Source organism: Nannospalax galili, unplaced genomic scaffold, assembly GCF_000622305.1.
Source record: "Nannospalax galili isolate Female #2095 unplaced genomic scaffold, S.galili_v1.0 scaffold1353, whole genome shotgun sequence".
NCBI lineage: Eukaryota > Metazoa > Chordata > Mammalia > Rodentia > Spalacidae > Nannospalax > Nannospalax galili.
The window spans coordinates 506,593-527,264 of NW_008333501.1; the positions used below are offsets into that span (position 1 = coordinate 506,593).

General features: G+C 45.3%; 1 protein-coding gene and 3 pseudogenes across 1 annotated transcript in view; 1 reads left to right on the forward strand and 3 right to left on the reverse strand.

The window, feature by feature from the left end:
- The window catches only part of LOC115069479, a 40,349-nt gene extending 32,269 nt beyond the window's left edge, over positions 1–8,080 (reverse strand). Inside the window, exons 1-2 of the mRNA XM_029561199.1 lie at positions 7,980–8,080; positions 7,002–7,068 (exon numbers count right to left, since the gene is read on the reverse strand). The gene's annotated coding sequence lies outside the window, so the exon portion shown is untranslated. The remainder of the gene's footprint in view (positions 1–7,001; positions 7,069–7,979) is intronic.
- LOC103730127 lies at positions 1,106–9,006 on the reverse strand (annotated as a pseudogene).
- Positions 9,007–17,470: 8,464 nt separating this feature from the next.
- On the reverse strand, positions 17,471–17,544 carry LOC115069481 (annotated as a pseudogene).
- Positions 17,545–19,590: 2,046 nt separating this feature from the next.
- On the forward strand, positions 19,591–20,046 carry LOC115069478 (annotated as a pseudogene).
- Positions 20,047–20,672: the final 626 nt, after the last annotated feature.

The following is a 20,672-nucleotide window of genomic DNA, read 5'->3' on the forward strand; positions in this document are numbered from 1 at the left end:
CACACAAAGGAAACACTTTCCCTCTCCTCTTTGGCACACCCCAACTGCCAGTTTCCCTGCTTTTGCGCTTTGGGACTGGTATTAAGCAAAATTAAGAGTACCTCCTGTGATTTGTTGTCAGTCTGGTTTCTGTAATGGCTAAGTGACTAACAGGCAGCATGTGCCTACCCTTCACAAAGTGATGATTCATCCTGGACAAGATGGAGCAGATAGAGCAGATAGACACGATGGGAAGATTTCATCCGAACGGGACACAACTTAAAAATCATCAATTGCTTGTTTCTTGAATTGTTCATTTAATATTTTTAGCTCATGAATAACTATGAGTAGCTTAAACTGAAGAAACTGAAACCATGGGGAGGTGGGCACACAACTGGATTTGAAAGCAGAACCTTTATAGAGGTGACCAAGTTAAGGCAAAATCATTACAGATTAGACTGAAACCTGATGAAATGACTATTGTCACCAAGCAATCTGGACACAGAGATGGTGGGGGAATACCACGTGACAGTAGAGGGAGATTCTGCAGAGCTGCAGTCAGACCCAGGGAGCACTGGGTGGCAGCAGGCCTAGTAACTAGAAGCAGGCCGCTCAGAATCCAGAGCACCACCTGCTGCCACCTTGATTTCAGACTCCCTGCCTGCACAACTAGGGGCAGGCACAGTTCTGCCATGTTCGGCTGCCAGCTCCCTGCACTGTTAGGGCTGCCCTACTAATAACTAATTCTTTCAGAGTCCTGAGGACATTTGCAAAAACAAATGAAGACCAGACTGGAGGAGGACCGAATACCTCATTCTTCAAACCAGTTAATATTAACTTACCAGGTGCCTCATTACTGATGTACAGACTCACTTTCATGAGACAGTGTAACTAGGAGCCGTAAGTACATGTGTGTACACATGCCATCTACCATCAAGATTATGCTTAACAAAAATAATCCCATCCCAGAACACTGAAAAGTATTTGAGAATACACTGTAAGGATTTGTCTTCATGAACAATTTCTGACCCTGTAACTTTTTTTATCCATAAAAATTACAAATATATTTAAATCTCAGTCCTGGAAATGGACTATACAGTCTTCTAGGGAAGAAGAAACAAGCATCTCAGATGTTCTGACGGCACTCCGCCTTTGGCTTCTTTCAGTGGTTGACGGAACATGAATAGGAACCACACTGTTGCTTGGAGACATGTCATTTTCCTATCTGTCTGTTTGACATTTGCTTCTGAGAAACAATGTGTTATATTTGTTAAAATTGTCTGGAAAGCAGCTACTACACTTATGGAATCTAGCGCAGACATCTCAATGAATGGCAAATCATTCTCCTCTGAAAAGCTCTTGCCTCACCTGTAGGTACTGTCCTAAGATGACTCGAGTCGCTCTGACTACGCACAAGCATGATAGCAACACTACTAGCAGCGTGAACTCAGTGCTTCCAGCCAGTGCTTGACAGTGCTGTGCGTGAGATGTTCAGGAATGTCATGAACCAATAAGGCTCCTACAGCTTGGTATCAGTCTTGCCCAGTCACGTCCCATATATGTGCCTTCATTGTTTTCCATCAACCTGGATGTTTCTTGTAAACGCCACTCTAATGATGAGCATGCTTTCCACATTAAACTCATTCTAAATAAATCTTTCCAACACCAGACTCTCCAGTAAGAACAACTTTGAAAGGCTGGTCATACTTGTCACTTAGGGCTTTCTGAGCAAGCCAGGACAAAAGGAGAGGGAGCAGCTCTGGTAACAGTGGGACTAGGTGGTGTGGCTCAACTCTGTAACAGTAAAAACAAAAACAAAAAAATGTGTATGTACACGTATCTATGCATGCACGCAGAGGCCAGAGGAGGATATGAAGTGTTCTGCTCTTTCACTCTCCATCATTCCATTGAGACAAAGTCTCTCACTGAACCTGGAGCTGCAATCCCCTTATCCTCCCCGACACATAAATCCAACTCCCAGGGCTAGATTTGCAGGCATGACCACACCCAGCTTTCTACATGGGTTGTGCAGATTGGAATTCAGGTTCACATGCTTGACAGCAAGTGCTCATGCCCACTGAGCCAACTCCCCAGTCCTTGACTCTGTAACTTGATGTCCAGAGACCTCCAAGGAAAACAATGTTGTTTTAAGATAGTTGATTCAGAAACCAGGTACTTTCCCAAACCAGGCAGCTGTAAACCAACGTACACAGTCCGAGCGTACAGAGAACCCCAGCTGCCAAAGCCAAAGCCGTCAATTTTTAACATTTATTTCAGTAACCAGAATGCCCCCATCTGCCACCTAAACACCCCTCCGTCACTTCTTGTAAATAACCAAAGAGTTAAGATGGAAATTGGAAGTCTGTTTGGTTGACCCATAATAAGAAACTGGTGCTCCAGGTTAGAAGACAACATTCTACCTCCTAGGCCAACACAATACTTGGATAGCCCTGTACGCTCTTCACACTGACTCTTCCATCTCGTGTCCTGAGGGTAAACACTGCCATCTACATTTTACACTAAGAGAGGGAAGAAAGTGATCCATTCGTTAATTCAACACACACTAAGGAACTCGGGATCAGATGAATAGCAGGGAATACACTCACACGCATAAAATAAAATAGAATATATTTTTTTAAAGTGGCCGGGGGTGGTGATGCACACCTTTAATCCCAGCACTCGGGAGGCAGAGGCAGGCGGATCTTTGTGAGTTTGAGGCCAGCCTGGTCTACATAGTGAGTTCTGGGGCTATAGGGAGACCCTGTCTCAAAGAGACCAAAAAAAAAAAAAAAAAAAAGGAACGGCGAAGGGGAAGAAGTGTCCTGTTGATTGGCTTTGAAGGTTGGTTGCAGTGAGGTCTTTGTCCACTTTTCTAATTTCTACTTTTGACTATAATTTTAATATTTTATATTTTAGAGCTATGTTTTTATTTTAATTTTTCTTGTTACCTTTATCAATTTTTTTTAAAGATTTTTCTTTATTTTGTAACGAGAGCTTTTTCCCTTCACAGTCTTTTTCTCTTTTTTTGTTTTTGTGACATGGTCTCACTATGTATCCCTGACTGGCCTGGAACACAGAGAGATCCCCCTGCCTCTGCCTCCCACTTCTGTATTAGTTACTTTTTGCTGCTGTGATAAAATAGGACCAAGCCAATTTAGCGGAAGAAGAGATTATTTGGTCTTACAGCTCCAGAGGGAGAGTCTACAATGGCAGGGAGGCATGGCCACAAACAGCGGGAGCATGAAGCTGCGAGCTCACATCTTGAACTGCAAGCACACAAACACAAGCAGAGCCTCAGAAGTGGAGCGAGCCTATACACTCTCAAAGGCTCACCTCCAGCGACACACTTCCTCCAGCAAGGCTCCATAACCTCCCCAAAGAGAGCCACCCCAAACATATACAATTGTAACTTTCCACTTAAAAGACATAGACTGACACTGGGTGTGGTGGCACACGCCTTTAATCCCAGCACTGGGGAGGCGGAGGCTGGCAGATCTCTGTAAGGTCAAGGCCAGCTTGGTATACATATTGAGCTCTAGGCAGGCTGGGGCTAGGGAGATCCTGCCAAAAGGGAAAAAAAAAAAAAAGGACCTACACTGGCTGCTCCCTCCTGCTTTCATCCTCTTTTTTCCCAGTTACCCCTCTCTTATAGCATTTGCTCCCCTCTCAAGGTCCTCCTTCTGCTTCATGACCTATGTACTAGTTTGCTGTCTGTTGATCTGAGAAAACACTGACCAAAACCAACTTGGAGAGGAAAGAATTTATTTTCACCTTACAGCTTATAGTCCATCGAGGGAGGCTAAGGCAGGATCTCAAAGCAGGAACCTGGAGGCAGAACTGAAGCAAAGGCCACAGAGGAACGACTGGTAACTGGCTTGCTTCTCCTGGCTTGCTCAGCTGCCTTTCCTATATAGCTTGGGCCCATTTCCCTAGAGTTGGCACCACCTACAGTGGGCTGGGCCTTCCTACATCAGTTAGCAATCAAGAAAATGCCTCACAGGCATGGTCACAGGCCAATGTGATGGAGAAAATTCCTGAATTGAGTTCCATCCTCCCAGATGACTCTTGTTGTGTCACGTTGACAAAATTAACCAGCACAACCTACAAATGCACACACACATATATACAAACACAAGCACACACACATATATATATAAACACACACACACACACACTTTTAAATCTAGATTTCCCATTATGAGAGAAAGAATGCAATATTTGTCTTTCTGAGTCTCAGCAACCTGATTTTTAACATAAGAGCCAAAAATATGCACTAGAGAAAAGATGGCCTCTTTCAACAAATGGTACTGGAAGATAAATAGATCTCTCCCTCTCACACTGTACTAAAATCAACTTAAAACGGATCAAAGACCTTATTTTAAGACCTGGAACTTTGAAACTTCTAGAGGAAAACAAAGAGCACAGACTTCAATGTTGCATAAGCAATGACTTTCTGAATGAGACTCCAGTAGCTCAGGAAATTAAGCTTCTGCACAGCAATGCAAACAGTTACAGTACAGAGTAAGCCCGCAGAATGAGAGAAAATCTTTGCCAGTTACATTTCATCTGACCAGAGATGATATCCAAATACACAAAGAACTCAGCACACGAAACACAAGACAGCTCAAGTAAAAGCGTTTGTCACCAAGCCTGTTGACCTGAGTTCAATCCCTGGGACCCATATGGTGGAAGGAGAGAAACAACTCCCACAAACTGTCCTCTGACCTCCACTCATGTATCATGGTACACACACAAAATAAATAAATAAAATATAAAGACAAATGAACACCAAAGAACAAATCATCTAATCAATAAGGCAAATGAACTGAATAGACGTTCTCAAAAGTACAAATAGGGCTGGCTCAGCAGGTAAAACCCTTGTCATGAAACCCTGACGACCTGAATTTGATCCTCAGAATGCACATACAACTAGAAGAGTTCCGAAAAAAGTGATGGGGAGATATGGGAGGAGTTGGAGGGAGGAGGTGGGCGTGGACTTGCTCAAAACACTTTATATGCATGTATGAAATTCTCAATAAATTTTTTTTTAAAGTTAAAAAAAATGGAGAATTAACTACAAAGTTGTACTCTGACCTCATGTCTCCACATGTGTGCGCGCACACACACATTTTAAAAGATTTTTCTAATTAAAAAAAAATTTAAGTACAAATGGCCAATGAATTCATGAAAAATGTTCAACAACTTAAGTCATCAGGGAAATGCATTTGAAACAACACTGAAATCCCATCTCAGTCCAGTCAGACGGCTGTCCCCTAGGAAACAATCCACAGATACCAGAGTGGGTTGTGGAGCCTCCTTATATGCTACTCTGGAGGGAAAATAAATTAGCGCAGTGACTATGGAAATCAGTATGAAGGTTCCTTAAAAAAAACTGTGACATGATCCAACCACACCGCTCTGAGGCAGACACCAAAGGAATTAAAGTCTGCATACAGTTGCCATCCTGTATATCTATGTTTATCCAGGCATGATTAACAAAAGCCAAGTTATAGAATCAGCCTAGATGTCTATCAACAGATGGCTAAAAAGACATGGCACAAATATCCACAATGGAAATGAGCAACAGTAACAAAAAACACATACAACACACACTGGTTATTATTTGACCATAGAAAAAAATGGAGGACTGGGGAGACAGCTCAGTCACCTGTAATCCCAGCACGGGAGAAACAAGCAGATCCCTGGGGCTTGTGGCCAGCTAGCCCAGACTAGTTAGTGAGCTCCAGGCCAGCAAGACAACCTGTCTCCAAAAACAAAGTACAGCCGAGTGTGATGGCACTGCAGCACTCAGAGGCGAGTTCAAGACAAACCTGGTCTATACAGTGAGTTCTAGGTCATCCCTGTCTCAAAAAACTGAAAAACCAAGATAGGCAATTTCCAAGGAATGACACCCAAGGTGGTTCTCTAGGTCTCACACACACACACACACACACACACACACACACACACACACACACGGAATGTCATTGCAAGAAAATGGATGGAACTGGAAATCATCATGTTATACTATAAGCCAGACCCCGAAAGACAAGGCCCTGTTTTTTCTCTTATGTCAAAACTGGAAAAAAAAAAAAAAAAAAAGACGTGAAAGTTGAGGGAACTATTAAGGAAGAGGAAGGGCATCAGATCAGATCAGGGAGAGAGAAGAGAGAGAATAAGGCAGGTAAAGGGGGGATGAATGTGATCACAGCGTATTACATGTATGTATGAAATGTCACAATGAAACCTGTGACTCTGTACAATTAATACATGTGAATATAAATGTTAAAGAGAAGAAAAAAGTGTAAAATTTGATAGCATCTATTTTGACATTTGCGGAGGTGAACGTTAATGAGCGATCCTAAATCTATAGATCACCTTAAACACATACTAACAGAACTTAAGAGTTTACGGTTTTCACTAGCAACATAACAAAGAGTCTGAAGAACCCACAGCACCCTGGCGAAGGCCCGGGGGTGGGCTGCACGCACAGGCCTTGGGGGGGGGCACACAGGCCGGGGGGGCCACATACAGGCCCGGGGGTGGGCCATACAGGTTGTGCACTTTCTTCCCATCACATATTTCAGTGTTTGCAAATATTTTTAAAAGTATTTATTACAGCTTCTTGTGGGTCTATAATTATTTCAAAATGAAGTTGTTGGACTTGCCCCAAGAGGTCTGAGGATGGAGTGCAGGCTAGGAGAGTTAGCCGGTGGTGCAGGTCCAGGGAAGCAGAGAGAGGTCGCAAATATTTTTTAAAGTATTTATTACAGCTTCTTGTGGGTCTATAATTATTTCAAAATGAAGTTGTTTTTTTTTTAAATAAGTGTACTGCCTTTGAAACCAAGAAATGAAAAGGATGTTGTCTTTCTAATTATAGACACTAAAATTAAAATGAAATCAGCAATAATTGTCAAAATTAAATCTTGATACTTGTATTTGTGTCTTCATTTAATTTTGCTATTTTTATCTTGAAATGAACAAAAGCCAAAGATACATATTTATAGAATATCTTACTTTACCCTTTGGCTAGTGAAGGTCTTCCATGCTGTCCCAAATAATGCCTGACCAATGAAGACATCCTAAGTCCTAAAAAGATAATTTTTATAATTAAATTATCAATCCCACAGTGAAACTGTTACAAGCAGCAAGGCTTGCTGTTAGCCCTCACCCCTACCCCATAATAGCCAATTCCAAGCAAAAACAACAAAGAATAATTACAACCCACAATGGCATACATACCTTCTAAGACAGTCCTTAATCCTGGCACTAGGGAGGCAGAGGCAGGCGGATCTCTGTGAGTTCCAGGCCAGCCAGGTCTACATAGAAAGAGCCTGTCTCAATAAACATAAATACGGCTGGAAGTTGGACATGGAGAGGCCGGTGGATCTCTGTGAATTCAAGGCCAGCCTGGTCTACATAGTGAGTTCCAGGCCAGCTGGGGTTAATAGGGAAACCCTGTCTCAAAAAGCACTGATGAGACTGCAGAGCAATCAGAACCCTCACACCTTACTGCAGGAATATAAAATGGTATGATAGCTTTAAAGAGCAATTCGGCAGTTCCTTGAAAAGGTAAACACTAGAGCTAGAGAGATAGCTCAGCAGTCAAGACACTTGCTGCTCTTCCAGTAGACCCAGGTTTAGTTCCCAACACCGACATGGTGGCTAAACAATCACCTGCATGCATGTGCTGCACACACACACACACACACACACACACAAACACACACACAAGCTAATGTTTTAAAAAGGTAAACACGGGGGACTGGACCGATGGCTTAGTGGTTAAGAGCACTGGCTGTTCTTGCAGAAGACCTAGGTTCAAATCCCAGCACCAACATGGAAGCTAACAACCGTCCATAACTCCAGTTCCAGGTGATCCAACGCCCTCTTCTGTCCTCCACAGACACTGCACAACATGGGTGCACTTACACACATACAAGCATAACACTCATACAGATAAAAATAAAAATAAATTAAAAACGGTTAAAAGGAGGCACCTGGAATTGGAAGGAACTGGAAGAGAAGGAACCACCAGTTGGAGGACGCTTTCAAGAACCCAAGGCTTTCAAGGACAATATTGACCAGGATTGATTTTCCCAGTGTAGAAAGAAACCCAGCCATGTACTTACTGAACCACCGCTTTTGTATAACAGAAACCCCAAGCTCAACCCTGACCCTCAGCCTGGTCAACAGACTGCGACACTCAGGCAGGGTGTGTGAGCTGTGTGGAAAGCTATCTTTGCTCTGTCCTTCTTTCCTGGACAAAAATATTCACCAAATAGTAAGCTGAGGATGTAGTTCAGTGGTACACCCTGTGTCTCCAGAGGCCTTGGTCTTGATCTTCACTGCCACAAAAACAAGCAAATAAATAAATCAGGCAATCAAAATAATAATTATATCATCACTGAAGTCATGCTTGGCTTTGAACCTATACCCGTTCATTTTTGTTGCTAGTTGTTTTTTGAAACTGGGTCTCCCTATAGGTCCTGGAGACCTGGAACACCCTAGGCTTGCCTCAATCTCACAGCGATCCTCCTGCCACTGCTGAGATTAAAGGCGTGTGCCACGATGCTCAGCACCTTCATCTTTTATAGCGATCAAAACATGGTGCAGGGTGCATCTGCCTATTTTAAATTTTTTTCTTTTTTACATTTACTTATCTATTTTGGAGGATGGGCACATGTGCACATAGGTGGAGGTCAGAGAACCACTTGCGGGAGTCGGTACTCTGCTTCCACCATGTGGGGCCTGGGATCGAACTCGGGTCGTCAGGCGCCAAGTGCCTTTATCCCCTGAGCCATGTCGCCGGCCCCATCCTACCTATTTTAGAGGTGAGAAAACGGGCGTAGAGGTGAAGTAACTTGCCCAAGGCCGCACAGGGTGACCACTGGAGGATGGCTGGGCCCAGGCGGGACGCCAGGGCAGGGAGATCCTGGCAGCAAGCACGTGGCAGGGCCGCCAGGGAGGGGAGCAGGGCGCCGGCTGCCAGGCTGCAGAGGAGGCCGGGGCCAGGGCGCCGCCCATCCCTCCACTGGGGAAACTGAGGCCCGCAGGACCCAGACGGCCCCGCCCCTGCCTCCCCCAGCTCCCTAGCGCCCAGTGTGGCTTCCCTGCGGTCCAGGATACGGACACTCACCTGGAGCAACTCCGCGGAACCTCGCCTCGACCTCTCTCCCCGCCAGCCTAGCTAGGCTGTGGCCACGCCCTTCTGACCACGCCCACCTGCCTCACTGGGTCCCGACAGCGCCCCCTGACGTAGCGGAGGTGCATACCAGAACCTGTCTTTGTTCTCTTTCCAGGGACTTAGATCTGGAACCCAGGACTTTGTCCTTGTTCTGACTCTACCACTGACTTTCCTCAGTGCCCCCCCTTAGCTTTTTCCTAATTTTTTTTGTCTTTTGTGACAGGGTCTCCCTGTAGCTCTAGCTGTCTTGGAACTCACTAGGTAGACCAGGCTGGCCTCCCTCGAACTCAGAGAGATCCTCCTGCCTCTGCCTCCCAAGTGCGGAATTAAAGGCGCGCACCACCACGCCCGGCCTAAATTTTTCTTTCTTTCTCAGTCACTCCTCTCCATTACCTTTTGCCTTCTAGTTTGTTTGTTTGTTTGTTTGTTTGTTTGTTTTGAGACAGGATTTTACTATGTAGCCCAGGCTGGCCTGGACCTCACCGTGTAACCAGACTGGCCTGGACTTCACAGGGATCCACCTGCCTCTTCCTCCCAAGTGCTGGGATTAAAGGCAGGGGCCACCACACGGGGCTCTTCCCTCTTATTTTGTCTTTCATATTTTTGCAATCAGATCATCCATCTTCATCCTTTAATTCTGCATTCAATATTTAAGTGTCACAAACTGATCAAAATGTTGAGTATATGGCAGAAAAGGCAGAATTTCTGCACCCAAAAGCTTAAGTTCTATTAAAAGCGATGACAATAATGGAAGGCCCACCACCCGCAGCTGCAACACAGACCACACCACACACACATCCATACACTCCCAAGTCAGGTTCCCTAGGTATGTCCATTCCTGTAAAGATGTGCCACTTCTTCTCACTGTGGACTAGAGAAGCCTACATGGCAATGAGGGAATTTTTGCTTGTTGGGGTGCAAGCTTTTGTTTTGTCATTGTGATATTAATGAATCTGTGATTAATTTATTTCTGAGGATCAGCTGTTGAATGAACCTCTTTAGTAGTGCTGGGGTTGGACTCAGGACCTCATGCACTCTTTCATCACTTTAAGAGGGGAAAATGTACCCTTGGATTGCCCCATAGAGCATGGCCTAGGGTGCAAAGTTTCCAGAGTGGGACCATCATGGTTGTCCACTGGGACATGAGGGTAGCCGTGGGGCTGAATGGAGGCAAGGCAGGATGCACCTGTTCAATCAGGCCTGGCCAATAGAACAGAATAGAGCCCAGAAACAAACCCTCAAAAGCAGAGGCAGTGGCCAGATGGCAGTATGTTGGGGACCCCTGCTGTTTAGGGTAGCAGTCTCCCCATGTCCGGATACATGGAAGCTAACAACCGTCCATAACTCCAGTTCCAGGTGATCCAACGCCCTCTTCTGTCCTCCACAGACACTGCACAACATGGGTGCACTTACACACATACAAGCATAACACTCATACAGATAAAAATAAAAATAAATTAAAAACGGTTAAAAGGAGGCACCTGGAATTGGAAGGAACTGGAAGAGAAGGAACCACCAGTTGGAGGACGCTTTCAAGAACCCAAGGCTTTCAAGGACAATATTGACCAGGATTGATTTTCCCAGTGTAGAAAGAAACCCAGCCATGTACTTACTGAACCACCGCTTTTGTATAACAGAAACCCCAAGCTCAACCCTGACCCTCAGCCTGGTCAACAGACTGCGACACTCAGGCAGGGTGTGTGAGCTGTGTGGAAAGCTATCTTTGCTCTGTCCTTCTTTCCTGGACAAAAATATTCACCAAATAGTAAGCTGAGGATGTAGTTCAGTGGTACACCCTGTGTCTCCAGAGGCCTTGGTCTTGATCTTCACTGCCACAAAAACAAGCAAATAAATAAATCAGGCAATCAAAATAATAATTATATCATCACTGAAGTCATGCTTGGCTTTGAACCTATACCCGTTCATTTTTGTTGCTAGTTGTTTTTTGAAACTGGGTCTCCCTATAGGTCCTGGAGACCTGGAACACCCTAGGCTTGCCTCAATCTCACAGCGATCCTCCTGCCACTGCTGAGATTAAAGGCGTGTGCCACGATGCTCAGCACCTTCATCTTTTATAGCGATCAAAACATGGTGCAGGGTGCATCTGCCTATTTTAAATTTTTTTCTTTTTTACATTTACTTATCTATTTTGGAGGATGGGCACATGTGCACATAGGTGGAGGTCAGAGAACCACTTGCGGGAGTCGGTACTCTGCTTCCACCATGTGGGGCCTGGGATCGAACTCGGGTCGTCAGGCGCCAAGTGCCTTTATCCCCTGAGCCATGTCGCCGGCCCCATCCTACCTATTTTAGAGGTGAGAAAACGGGCGTAGAGGTGAAGTAACTTGCCCAAGGCCGCACAGGGTGACCACTGGAGGATGGCTGGGCCCAGGCGGGACGCCAGGGCAGGGAGATCCTGGCAGCAAGCACGTGGCAGGGCCGCCAGGGAGGGGAGCAGGGCGCCGGCTGCCAGGCTGCAGAGGAGGCCGGGGCCAGGGCGCCGCCCATCCCTCCACTGGGGAAACTGAGGCCCGCAGGACCCAGACGGCCCCGCCCCTGCCTCCCCCAGCTCCCTAGCGCCCAGTGTGGCTTCCCTGCGGTCCAGGATCCGGACACTCACCTGGAGCAACTCCGCGGAACCTCGCCTCGACCTCTCTCCCCGCCAGCCTAGCTAGGCTGTGGCCACGCCCTTCTGACCACGCCCACCTGCCTCACTGGGTCCCGACAGCGCCCCCTGACGTAGCGGAGGTGCATACCAGAACCTGTCTTTGTTCTCTTTCCAGGGACTTAGATCTGGAACCCAGGACTTTGTCCTTGTTCTGACTCTACCACTGACTTTCCTCAGTGCCCCCCCTTAGCTTTTTCCTAATTTTTTTTGTCTTTTGTGACAGGGTCTCCCTGTAGCTCTAGCTGTCTTGGAACTCACTAGGTAGACCAGGCTGGCCTCCCTCGAACTCAGAGAGATCCTCCTGCCTCTGCCTCCCAAGTGCGGAATTAAAGGCGCGCCCCACCACGCCCGGCCTAAATTTTTCTTTCTTTCTCAGTCACTCCTCTCCATTACCTTTTGCCTTCTAGTTTGTTTGTTTGTTTGTTTGTTTGTTTGTTTTGAGACAGGATTTTACTATGTAGCCCAGGCTGGCCTGGACCTCACCGTGGTGGAGAGAAGTCTTGGTTTGCCCAATGGTCTGGTCTAAATGGGCAGTGCTGGCAGCTGCTCACGTGGACGTCTGATCCTCATTCCCCAGGGAGGACGAAGGCTGCAGGCACTTCTCAGCTGCCTGGTCTTATGTTATTTGCTACCAGCTGTCACTGGACCCTGGACTCTCTCTAGCAGTTCTTGCAAAGAAGATGGTGCCCTGTGCAAGGAGCACCAGGGGATGCTGGGTTTCCTGGTCCTGGGTCATAAGGAAGGCTGTTAGCTGAGGGAGCTGCCTTTTCCACCAGGAACTTGCTTCCTGGTCAGAAAAGAGCTGGGGAGCAGCACCAGTTTTCCAGGAAAGCACCTCTGTGGAGGGAGTAGGGGAGTCCTTGAGCCTGGGTGCCCGCTTTTTCTTTTGTTCTTTGCCTCTCAAGCCTCCAGCCTCCTTGGCATCCAGGTTGCTGCTGGAATCTGGAAACATGAAAGCTGAGTGACTGGGGTTTGGGTCTGGGAACTCCCTGGATTTCCAGGGCAGAGTGGCCTGATTTGATCTCACAGAGTAAAGCTTACACATGTTCTGTTGGGAGTCCCAGAATAAGCTCCTGGTCACTTCCTTTGGTGACTGTGGACTGAGTGTCAATGTCTCACATCAGGTTTCAGATCTTGGTTTTACTCAAGCACTGGTCCCTCGGGGATTTCAGCCTGTGCCTTTGGCTGCAATCACTATTGTGTTAGACATGGGAAGGTCACAGACTGTTGGGGACCCCTGCTGTTTAGGGTAGCAGTCTCCCCATGTCTGGATAGCCACAAGCTGGCTTGGTGTGAATGGGGGGACTCCCCTTCTCAGCAGGGCGCCTTCTGCTCTCCTCCCTGACTTACTTTTGAAATGCCCGTCACAAGATACATGCCCTCCCGCACAGGAGCTACCAGGTTTTAATCAGGCATTGTCTGATAGCCTGATAGAAGCCCACCACCCTATGTAAATGGGGCATTCCAGGAGCACCTATCAGCTAAGGCTTCTTCTACTGTCTCCACACTATAAATAGTCCTAGTTTTACCCCAATAAAGTTGGAGCTGGAGCTGAATCATTGAGATCTGAGCTGAGTCACTTGTCTGAAGCTGTAACACTAAATCCTGTGATCCAGTCTGGGGGGAGGGGCGCCATCCTTCCGTCATCCACTTACGGAAATCCAGCTTTAGCCGCCCAGCACCTCTCCTGGTGACCCGGCAGCTGACGGGCCCCAAACTTAGAGAGAGAGTGCACGGGTGAAATTGGGGCGAACGTGACCCGGCCAGCCTCAGTAGCAGAGACCCACAGATACCGGAGAAGCAGAGACCTGCCAGCAACGCGGAGCAGACGCTCTGCGGGACTGCCGCTTCCCAGGTGCGCAGGAGACCCGGGCCACGCTAGCAGCTGGCGCCCTGAGATCCCCGCACCCCATAGCAGTACACGACAGGTATGTGATGGAGGATCCAGTAACTGGACAATGGTGGGCTGTCCTGGTTTGTTTCTCCATTGCTGTGACAAAACACTCTGACCAATATCAACTTGGGGAGGAAAGGGTTTATTTAGCTTACATATCCTGTTCATCCAGGAGCCCAAGGTAGGAATTCAGGGCAGGAACCTGGAGGCAAGAGCTGGATGGAGCACAGGCCATGGAGGAACACTGCTTACTGGCTTGCTCCCCTGGCCCCTGCTCAGCCTGCTTTCTTATGCAACACAGGCCCCCTGGCCAGATATGGCACCACCCACAGTGGGCTGGGCCCTCCCACATCACTCAACAATCAAGAAGGTGCCCCATGGACATGGCCACAGGCCAGTCCAATGAATGCAGTTCCCTAATTGAGGCTCCCTCAACCCAGGTATTCCAAGTTGACACTAAAGCCATCCAGCACATGAGCCGTATGGAAATGAAGAGAAACTGAATGATTCCTGACCAGCCTGAGACTTCAGCATGAATGGCAAACCCAGAGCATGTAGAACAAAAAGTGAATGGATTTAAGATGCAATTTGAATAGCTGCTTTGTTGATTGGAACTGAGAAAGCAGGAGGGAAAATATGAATTAACTCCTACATTTTTAGCTTAAGCACCTAGACAGCTAGGTGCTTATAATAATAATAAAAATATTAATAATAGCTTTCTTTTCCAGCTAGGACCAGGAAGAATGGCTCCCGAAAAGAAGGGTGGCAGGGGAGCCGTTCTGCCACCAAGGATGTGGTGACCCAGGAATGCACCATCAACATTCACAAGTACATCCATGTAGTGGGATTCTAGAAGCATGTGCCTTGGGCACTCAAATCTAGAAATTCGCCATAAAGGAGATGGGGACTCCAGATGTGCACACTGACACCAGGCTCAACAAAGCTGTCTGGACCAGAGGAGTAAGGACTGTTCCATATCAGATCTGGGTTCATTTTTCCAGAACACGTGATGAGGATGAGGATTTACCAAACAAGCTCTGTCCTTTGGTAACCTATGTCCCTGTTACCACATTCAAAAATATATGGTCAATGTGGAGGAGAACTAACCGCTGAGAGACAAAGTTATAAAACAGGGGCTGGAGAGACAGCTCAGAAGTTAAGAGCACTGCCTGCTCTTGCAGAGGACCCAGGTTTGATTCCCAGCACCCACATGGTGGTTAACAACTCCAGTTCCAGGTAATCTGACACCTTCTTCTGGCATCTGCGGGTATTACACACATGTGGTATACTTAGATACAAAACATTCATATACATAAAAAATAAAGTAATAAAATAAAACATTTTAATTTTTTAAAGTAATAAAACTGCCCCAGAATGGTTGGAGTTGTCATTCAGTGGTAAAGTGCTTGCCTACTGTGTGTAATCCCCAGGGCATACACACACACACACACACACACACACACACACACAATGATTAATAATATTGAGTTAATATTTACCCAGCATTACGGGTCTGGGCTGAGCACCTGACAAACTTTATCTCATCCAATCCCCAGGCCAACCCCAAGGCAGCTTGTTTCCCTTACTCTTCCTGCTAAGCAGCTGGAAGAATTGAGGTTCAGGAAGGTCAGGGAACTTACCTGAGAGCACATGTTGATAATAACAAGGTATCATAAGACACGGAGCCACCGACCATGGAGGAGTGACAAAAGGGGCCTGGTGGGCAGCGCCTGCTGTGCTCACCTGACCAGGGTGTGTTTAGGAAACAGCCTTTCCCAAGCACTTTGTTTTCCTGCCCATCTTCCAGTGCTCTCCACAGGACGCGCTGGCTGCTGAGGAGGAAGAGGGTTACAGAAAAGCAGTCTCTGCTGGCCGCAGGCTCCTCCTACCCGCTCAGGCTGAAGTTCAGCCTCTGTTTCCTTTGATAACCTAGGAAAGTTATTGACTATTTATTATTCCGTATTGTTCTGTTTTTTAATTACGGCAAACAAACATAACAAAAATATACAAATCTCACCATTCTAGACTTTTTATTTAAAAAATTAAATTAATTTTTTAAAATTTCTTTTATTATGTACGTGTGTGTGTGTGTGTGTGTGTGTGTGTGTGCATGCGTGGAGGTCAGAGGACAACTTTTCGAAGCTGGCTCTCTCTCCTACTATGTGGGTCCCAGGGATTGAACTCAGGTCATGGAGTTTGGCAGCAAGCACCTTCACCCGCTGAGTCACCTCACTGGTCACCTAAAAGATTTTATTTTCACTTAAATTTAGTTTAACTGGCTCAAGACTATTACCAACGAGTGCTTGACCCCCAAGCATAACAACTTGAGTTCAGTCACGAATACTCGGGTAAAAACCTGGGTGTGGGTGCTGGAGAGATGGCTTAGCGGAAAGAACACTGACTGTTCTTGCAGAAGACGGGGTTCGAATCCCAGTACCCACATGGCACCTAACAACTGTCCGTAATTCCAGGGAATCCAACAGTCTCTTCTGTCCTCTGCAGGCATTGCACAACACAGGTGCACTTACCTACATGCAGGCAATACATGCATACACATAAAATAAAAATAATAAATATATTTTTTAAAAGACTTGGTGTTGGGGCTGGAGAGATGGCTCAAGGATAAGAGCACTGACTGCTCTTGAAGAGGACCCAAGTTTGATTCCCAGCACCCACATGGCTTAACTCCAGTTCCAGGGGAATCTGACACCTCTTCTGACCTCCACGGCATTGCACGACATGGGTGCACTCACATACATGCAGGCAACACACTCATACACATAAAATAAAAATAATTTTTTAAATTTTTTTTAAAAACTGGGTGTGGTGGTGCATGTTTGTAATCCCAATACTAGGGAAGCAAAGGTTGCCCTAGGCTAACCTCTGGCCTCCATGAGTATATATACATCTGCGTATACACACAGTTTTTCTCTTCTCAGCATTACTTATCTGTTTACTTGAACAAGCCTAGATTGTGACGGATGCCAAGGCCCAGGCACTGAGCCTAACAATTCTGGTAACACATGTACCACATTTTTCTCATCTGTTCTTCAGTAGATGGACACTTAAATTTTTCCCATATCTTGGTTACTGTGAACAGTGCTATAACGAACACAGGAGTGCAGATGTCTCTTTGACATTTTGATGGCATTTCCATCTCATTCGTTCATTTACTTACTTTGGTCAAAAGTCAACTGACCATAGATTCAGAGGTTATTTCTCAACTCTCAATTCTATTCCATTGATCGCTGGATCTATAAAGAACTACTATCACAATCTTTTTCTTTCTTTCTTTCTTTTTTAATCTTTGGGACAGCATCTCATGTACACCAGACTAGCCTTAAGCTCCCTCTATAGTCAAGGATGATCTTGAATCCCTGATCCTTCTGCCTCTACATCCCAAATGCTGGGATTATAAACATGTACTACCATGCCCAGTTTATGTGGTGCTGAGGATCAAACCCAGGGCTTTGGCAAGATGGACAAGCACTCTACTAACTGAGCTATGCCCTCAACAAAAGTATCACTGTCTCGATTGCTATGTCTTTTTAAATTTTATTCATTTATTTTGTGGGGAGAAGGGGCTGCACATGCCACGGTGCACATGTGGAGGTCAGAGGACAAATTATGGGAGTTGCTTTCTTCTTCTATTCAGGTTCTGGGGATTGAAACTCAGGTTGTCAGGTTTGGTGGCAAGCACCTTTACTTGTTGAAACATCTCAACAATTCTTGATAAATATTTTTTAATATGGAATGCTTCACCAATCTGTGTGTCATTTTTGCACAGGGGCCATGCTAACCTTCTCCATATTGTATGTGCTGTTGAAGGACCAATGATTAATATATCTTATAACTAAATTTTGAAATCAGAATGTGTGAGTCCTTTTTAACTTTGTTTCCCCTTTCTAAAGTTATTTTGGCACTTTGGGTCTCTTGAATTCATCCTCATGAATTTTAGAATCAACTTGTCAATTTTTACAAAAAAGTCCAGCTGAGATTTTTTTGCTATGGCTTCCATTGACTCTGTAGATCATTTTGGGAAATATGGGCATCTTAATAATATTAATTTCTAATTTATGAACATGAGCTGTCTTTCCATTTCTTTAGGTCTTCATTAACTTCTTTCAATAATATTTCAGGGGGCTGGGAGGGTAGTTCAACTGGTAGAGCCTTGCCTGACATGAATGGAGGGTTAGGTTCAATCCCCAGCACCTTGTAAACTGTGCATGGTGGTGCACAACTGCAATCCCAGGGTTCAGTAGGTAGAGGCAGGATCAGAAGTTAAGGCCATCCTCACCTACATATAGTGTTTGAGGCTAGCCTAAGATACAGGAAATCCTGTCTCGAAAAAAAAAAAAAAACTGTTTCCTAGTTTTCAAAGTAAAAAATTGTGACCCGAGCCTGGAAGCATTTGCTTGTAATCCCAGTTACTCAAGAGGCTGAGGCAGGAGAATCACCAGTTCAAGGCCAGTGTCTGCAAACATAGTGAAGTTCCACCTAAAAACAAACCAAAAACCCAGAGCAAAAAAATTTTACATTTTTGGAGTTTTGTCCTTCTTTTGTTAAGCTTATTCCTAAATTTTTATTCTTTGTGATGCCATTATAAGAGGAATTGACTTAATTTAATTTTGAACTGTTCATTGTTAGTGTAGATAATTACAATTTATTTGTATATATTGATCATGTACTCTGTAACCTTATTGAAGTTATTTGCTAGTTCTCACAGTGTATTGGTAAGTTTCTTACGATTTTATACACAGGATCAGGACAGCTACAGTTTTACCTCCTGCTTTCCAACCTGAATTCCTTTGATCTCATTTTCTTGACTCACCGCCCCTAGAATCGCCAGCACAACGCTGAACAAAAGTGGTGAGTAGATACCCTTGTCCTTTTCCTCTTAGAGGAAAGCATCCAGCCTTGTACCATCAGGCATGACACGTATGTTGGCAAAACTGGCATCTATCTGCAGAAAAATGAAATTATATCCTTATCTCTCCCACTACACAAAAATCAGTTCGAACTGGATCAGAGGCCTTAATTTAACACTGGAACCACTGAAACTCTTAGAAGGAAACATGAAGGAAACACTTCAACACACAGATATAGGCAACAACTTTCTGTGCAGAACCCCAACACTACAGGAAACAGCCCCAGGGATTGACAAATGAGATCACATGAAATTAAAAAGATTCTGCACAGCAAAAGAAAAAAAATCAACAGAATGAGAGAAAAATCTTTGCCAGATATACTTCAGACAAGGGGCTAATACCCAGGTGTGTAAAAAACTGCAAAATTTAAACACCAGAGAAACAAAGTTGCCAATTGATAGATGAATCACATGATTTGAACAGAGTTCTCAGAAGAAGAAACCAGAATGGCCCCAAAATATTTTTAAAAACGTTCAATATCTCGTGGCTGGAGAGATGGCTCAGTAGTTAAGAGCACAGGTTGCTCTTGCAGGGGACCCGGGTTTGGTTCTCTCATTACCCATTTGGTAACTGACAACCATCATCAACTCCAGTTCCAGGGGATCCAATGCCCTCTTCTGACCTCCACAGGCATTACATGACAAGGGTGCACTTACATACACGTAGGCAATACACTTATACACATAAAATAAAAATAAAATATTTTTTAAATGTTCAACATCTCAGCTGGGTGTGGTGGTGCATGCCTTTAATATCAGCATTGGAAGACAGAGGCACATGGACATCTGTGTTTGAGGCCAGTCTCTGCTACACTCCAGGCCAGCCAGGCTTACATAATGAGATCATGTCTCAAAACAAAGTGTTCAACATCTCTAGCCATCAGAAAGTGCAAATTAAAGCTTTTCAGACAATTGCTGTCCCCTGTAGCCTCTTGCTGTCAACCATGGTCAACCCCACTGTGTTCTTCAACTTCGTGGTGGATGGTGAACCTTTGGGTCACATCTCCTTCAAGTTGTTTGCTAACAAAATTTCAAAGACAGCAGAAAACTTTTGTGCTCTGAGCACTGGAGAGAAAGATTTGGTTATAATATAAGGGTTCCTCCTTTCACACAGTTCTTCCAGGATTCACTTGCCAGGGTGGTGACTTCACATACCATAATGGCAGTGGCAGCAAGTCCATCTACAGAGAGAAATTTGAGGATGAGAACTTTACCCTGAAGCATACAGGTCCTGGTATCTTGTTCATGGCAAATGCTGGACCAAACACAAACAGTTCCCAGTTTTTCATCTGGTGAAAGAAGGCATGAGCATTGCGGAAGCCATGGAGCACTTTGGGTTCAGGAACGGCAAGACCAGCAAGATCAGCATTGCTGACCACGGACAGCTCTGATACTTTTGACTTGTATGACTCTTACCCATCAGACCCATCTTCTGTAGGTCAGGAGGGCGCCCTGCACCCCACCTGCTCACCATATCCCACAATCTCTGTGCTCTGATTGCAGTCCCTTGGGTTCCATATTCTCCCTCTTCTCCTCCAAGTCTAGCTGGATTGCTAAGTTTCTGATTAGGAATAAAAACTGAATAGAAAAAAAAGAAAGTGAAAATTAAAACTATTTTCAGATTCCATCCCACCCCAACGAGAATGACAACAGTTGATAAAACAAAGGACAACAAATTCTGATGAGGATGCGGAGGAACCCCTACACACTGTTGGTGGGAGTATAAGCTAGTGAAGCCACTAAGGAGTCAGTGTAGGGTCTCCTCAAATTTAAAGAGGACTATCAGACTATCATACGACCCACCTATGCCATCCTGGGCATATCCAGAAAAGACGCCACATCCTGCTACAGACACTTGCACTTCCATGTTTGTTGCTGCTCTCCTCACAATAGCAAGGAAATAGATCGGTCTAGAATCTCCAGCAACAGATAAATGGATAATGAAAATGTGGCACATACACACAATGGAATTTTATCAAGCTTTAAAGAAAAATGAAATTCTGAGATTTGCAGGGAA